Raw genomic sequence first — 6,336 nt, forward strand, 5'->3', positions numbered from 1 at the left:
GACCGAGTGCAGATATGAATAGCATATGGGAACCGGTATTGAGGAAGGATAGAAAAATAATAGATTTATAAGCCTTAAAATTCACCCCATAATTGCCCACAGGCATATGGCTTAGTGGTTAAGAGTGCGGGCTACTAACCCCAAGGTTCCGAGTTCGATTCACGGCAGCGACCTGATTAATAATAGTATTAATAATAATAGTAACATCGATAGGAATGAGAACCCAGGTTCGAAATTTCCCCAAGACACCTGACGAAGGCTGGAGGGTATATCAGCCGAAACGTTGTGTTAACAACAAACAAGATGAGGACGAATATCCGTCAAATGTAAATAATTCCTCATCTCTTAAATATAGAACTGTATTATCTCATATTATGAAATATTCTTCAGTCTTTTTAAGACATAGTGCTTAACCCATTACCTACCAGTGATCTCATATGAGATCACTTAAAAGTTACAAATTTCATAATTATCTGTCAACATTTACACATATCTAACCTTTTTGCTAGATCTACTAGGTATATTTCTCTGATATTCAAATGAGGTTTGCTAATTTTTCACCCAATATCTCGCTTATTTCTATTTAAAATGCTATTTTGAAATGTTATTTTGATCATTCCAGCGTGTTTCTAAGGCTGTTTTATGCTAGAAATCAAAGTTTCATAAAAAAATTCCAGTCAATAGAATTATGGGAGGTAATGGGTTAATTGAACAGATTTTTGCTGCTGCCTCTAACAAGTAGAGACTCATATAATTGCTTAATGGCCCAGCACTTACAACATATAATTATAATCCAAAATTGTATCCATAGGGGCAGGAGAGGCTGTGTGGTAGGTAGCTTACTTACCAACCACATGGTTCCAGGTTCAGTCCCACTGTGTAGCACCTTGGGCAAATGTTTTCTGCTATAGCCTTGAGCCAACCAAAGCCTTGTGAGTGGATTTGGTAGACAGAAACTGAAAGAAGCCCGTCTATATATATGTATGTATATGTTTGTCCCCTCAACATCGCTTGACGACTGATGCTGGTGTGTTTGCATCCTCGTAACTTAGCAGTTTGGCAAAAGTGACCAATAGAATAAGTACTAGGCTTACAAAGAATAAGTCCTGGGGTCGATTTGCTCGACTAAAGGCGCTGCTCCAGCATGGCCGCAGTCAAATGACTGAAACAAATAAAAAGAAGATCCCTGCTTTCCTCAATCTGTACACTTATGGTTCTTCTCCTGATCTTCTCAATCTTTTCTAATTCGAAAAGATACGAGACATCATTCACAACGAAGTGTTTTACTCGAGTCGTGTCAATTATACTTTCGCAAAGGCATCGGCTGCAGATCAAAAATGGCATTGGTTTATCTGTAGTTTGGTTATTTAATCCCAATTTTCTTGTTCAGAAAAGTCAACATCTCTCTGGTGCAATTGGTTGGCGTATTTGGCCGTTAACCAAAAGGCTGGTGGTTCATATCCACCAAAGGACATTACGATATCCATTTTGGCTGACTAATGCCTTGTGAGTGACTTTGGTTGATGGAAACTGTGTGGAAGCCCATCGTGTGTCCCTCCCACCACTTGATCATCAGCATTGGTTTGGTTACGTCACTGTAACACAGCAGTTCAGCAAAACAAACCGATATAAGTACCAGAGTCAATTTGTTCGACTAAAAACGTTCAAAGCGGTGCCCCAGCATGGCCGTAGACTAACGACAGAGACAAGTAAAAGATACCGTATAAACTGTCCATTAAAAGGGAAAATTATGCTGTTTTTTTGTTTAGAGTTATCTCCCTTGTCAAATGGCATATTAACGGCAAATTTTATTTCAATTAATTAATAACAATTAAAAATACCTCATCGTATCGTGTACTAATTTTAAAATTGTTCTTGTAAACACAGGGAGAAATTTCTTTTCAAACTATAATGCTTTATAGAAAGTTAAAGAAGTGATTTTAAATTCTCAATCACAGAATAATGCTAATAATATAGCCTGAACAGGATAAACTACCCCTATTTTGCAGAGAAAAGTGTAGGTGACTAGCTGTGGACTCGAACTCACATCCCCGTCATTACATGTGACGATGCTTTGACCGATTAAGCTAAACTACCCACTACAAATTCCTCTGCAAATTAAGATCTATAAATCTCGCTTTACATATAAATTTCATGCTTCTTAACAAAGGAAACTTTAACAAGAATTCTTGGCTAAATTTTATGAAGAACGCCAACAATGGTAACAGGTTTCCTCGGTATCACTAGGGCAGGACCTATATATATATAAATTAAAAGGGTAAAGGATTATCAATTTATTAATTAATAAATCAATTAACAATTAATAATTTTGACCAAGCCCATCGGTATGAAAGCACCATTATTGGTGGAGAACTTATTTAAAAGCTCATATATATTTATAAATATAATTAAGGGATCAGCAAATATTTGCTTCACCATATACCGAAGTTCAGAAATAGCAGCTAAAAAAGCTGAGAATCCCACAGATAGCATCACTTGTAACTCACAAAGAAAAAACCATGAAAAACTAACCAATTCCGACGTTATATATATATATATATATCACCATTCATTTAATAGCTGCTGTCCCATGTTTCTTTGGATCAAATAGAATTTCTTGAAGCAGATTTTTAACAGCAGGTTTCAGATAGTACTTGTATGATGGTGATATCAAGACAAGATAACACCAAGTCAAACATAATGGGCTTTCAGTTTCTGTCTACCAAATGCCTTGGTTGGCCTCCAGCAATAATAGAAGACACTTGATCAAAGCCATTTAAAAAATTCCATTCAGTATGGTGAGTGAATGGTCGATGGTGAAACTTTCAGTAGGAATGGTCATACTGGAAATCTTGAGACAAGTCCCACAGATTGACTAGAATAAGTTTTGGCAGGAGGGCATTTGAGGGAGCCTGCAGTGTGAGAAATGAAAAGGGCGGAAGAGTTTTGGAGTTGGTTTGTTTACTTGTATTAGCCATTTAATTCCTCATTTCTTAGAATAAATCTCTCTCGAGGGTTGTGTTTTTTTGCAAGATGCACAGTGACCACACTATATGCTAGTGCCGTGATTAAAAAGTGGTTGACCTAAGGAATGGTATCCAGCTGCAGAAACCATCTGAAAGTAGTGGAGCATGATGCAGTCCTTGGAACAGTAAAATTGTCCAACCCATTTAAACAAGGAATATTAAATGAAAGATTGGACTGGAATTAGGAACTTCAATTTCTAATCTGTATGTTGTAATGCTCTTATTAACTTGCAAGTCTTGTATGTACCAAAGTTACATTCTTAAAAATCATCACCATTTAACATCAGTTTTTGATGCTGGTGAGCTAGACGACTGGCTTAAGTTCCATTATCTACTTTATAAAATGGTTAATGTTAGGAAGTACATCCAACTGGAGAAACTATGCCAAAGTGTACTAGATTCTTTATAATGTGGCACCAGCCCCAGTGATGTCACCAAGTAACTCACAAAGTAAATTCCCTAAAGTGAGGGTGGGTGTAATAAGTTATAAATATTTACCTTTCAGTAAAAACAGATGAGTGCAACATGTTTGTTGTAATAAGTACAGTGGCAAACGTTTCTTCTACAGCATCAAGTGAAAAAGAAACTCCATTTGGAGCATTTGAATATGTATATAATATATAGTAATATGTTGTGTGTACAGTTAGATGTATAACTGCTAATGGTGAGTTTAGAGACCCACATAGTGCAGCGGTTCTCAGCCAGGGTCCATATAGGATTTAGTTAAAACTTGTGTGCAATAAACTGCTACAATACACAAAATATTTTAATTTTTCTATACAATTCCTAACAATATCTAATTATAAACATATTATAGGATTTTTTTAAACATTGAATGGCTACAAGGGTCCATCTAAGTAAAATAGGAAATCAAAAGGGGTCCATAGGGAAAAATAAAATGGCTGAGAAACACTGACCGAATATGACCCTCCAGTCTAATTCCAGTAGCAATTGATCTGTGTAACATAATGCAATAACGTGGTCACCTGACAAACTGTAGAGGTTAAACATTCAATTACATTCGGAACATCTTCAGCAGACGATGCAAATAATCACAAGAATGAGATGCATGCAGTGAATAAATAACATAAGCTGCAACTCGTGTTTTATCAGGTCTCCCATAACACACACACACACACACACGTTAGTTTAGCAGAAATAAACTGCTTCTGACAGGTGATGAATGTCTAAGCTGGTTTTCAATGCAAACACTAACTGTTGGTTGCCATACACTGCCTTTTTTTTTGTTGTTAATTTAGGGAGGAGGAGGGGGGAAGATAGATTTGTCACCATTAAGCTGATGTTTGAAACAAATTAGCATGAAACTCTGATGGAAGGTCTAAATCTATGATCCCTTTCAAACAGGAAATTTGTCACACAGAACCACACAAAGGGCAGTTTCAGGAATATTGGTATCAAAAGGAGTAAACGTTTTAACCACACAATCTCACCTGTACCCGAATATTTACAAAAATTCATGCACAAGCTGCATCTAATTTCATCCTTTAAAAAGTGCAGCGTTCGTATGAGCTTTAAGAGTGTACCATGCATTATTCAACAATCGATCAGGTTCATATAACTTGGCTTACTCTGAAGAAACATGAGGGAAACTGAGAAAAAAATTAACAAAACAATCTAATGGGAAGGGAAATAATTGTCCTTAGGAGATAGGTTATTTCCCTTTATCGAGTAAAACTGTTACTGGTTGAATGCATGATATATGAGGTATTTTAAGTTCGTTGTGTCAACACAATGCCAAAAACAAGATACTCTACATAGAGGTAGTCGTGTAAGTGGAGATGCATTCATTTATTAAAAAATGTCTGGCCTTGAGTTCAGAAGGTAGGTGCAGTTCTTTGATCTAATATGGACGAGTGTTCCTTCAGCTATACACAGCCTGCACTTATTTGATACACACACACACCTAAATTTGACTGAAATTGATGGGAGAGTGTTTGGCCAATCAAATTCGCAAAGAGCCATAAAAGCTTAGATTTGGGAGTTCGATTCTGCCTGAGGTTAGATCATCATTTTTCAGTTATTTGTTTACATTTAGAAATTGTCGCTTCAAATCGGAGAACAAATATTATTTATGATATATAATTATATACAGTTATTATACTATGAGCCTTCCATAGTAGCTTTTTCTCCGTAACTTGCAAAGCCTTTCGGGTTTGTTTATAAAAATATTTGTGTGTGTGTGTGTGTGTGTGTTATATGCAACAAAAGCAGTATTAGATAACAATAATCATCCGTCTACTTCATAAAAAGGCCAATTAACTGTAGTATTCATCCAGGGCTATCTTTTATGGATGAAGCACAGATGCATCAGTATCAGATGACAATCATCCAGCACTATCAGTGACAATGGTAAATGCATATTTCTGCCTCTTGCACTTTGCCAACTGCGTTTTAAGACTATGAACACTGAAACTTTGTAAAATCTACAATTATCAGTGTAATAATAAAAGAAATATTTGTGAAAACTGTTCAATAATTAATGAAACAAAAATTGTGATTAAGCACACAGGAGGTCCACTTTCACTGGATTGCTTCCATTCAAATGTAAATAGTTAAATGTATAAAATTCAAGTTTGCTGTTTAACTCTTTTTATAGCAAAATGCTTGATACTACACTTAGTTTGATCGTACCAACTTCTGAAACAATTTAAATTAAAACTTACACCAAATTTTAGATGTTAATTTATTCTAGCTTAAATAATGATAAAGTTAAAGTGATCTAAATTTCAACCTTCCATCAAAATTTCATGTAAATTTGTTCAAGGCATCAGATTAAAAATGAGTTATTTTACTAAATTTTTCATAATATTCAATATGATAAAAGGATTAAGGAAATGCTAGCAAGCAGAACTAAATTTTAGTCCTTCCTTGAACCAGGTTAAAAATTTCTCTACTTATCTGGAGCAATTCCCATCTGCTAAACTGACTGGATTTACCTACACAACAAAGAAGTTTACACTGGAGACAACATTCATAAAGTTACGGCACCCCTTAGCAGTTGTGGTTTGAACCAACTTTAAATGGAATGTGGAGAAAGGAAAGATTTAGTAGTTAAAAAATGTTGAATAGTTTTGTAAATTTGGCCAAAATATTCTTCATCAGAAATTAACATAAAAGACACACAGGAGCAATTTACCCAGTAAGATGACTCCAAAACAGATTTACATATCGAAACAGGTAATATTACATACACACATAAAAAAAAAAAATAACAAACTCATCTTTTTTTTTTGTTTTTTTTTTTTACTTTGACATGGACAGTTGTTATGAAATGTGCAGTACAATTCAT

The sequence above is a fragment of the Octopus bimaculoides genome, chromosome 26 (assembly GCF_001194135.2).
Source record: "Octopus bimaculoides isolate UCB-OBI-ISO-001 chromosome 26, ASM119413v2, whole genome shotgun sequence".
Lineage (NCBI taxonomy): Eukaryota > Metazoa > Mollusca > Cephalopoda > Octopoda > Octopodidae > Octopus > Octopus bimaculoides.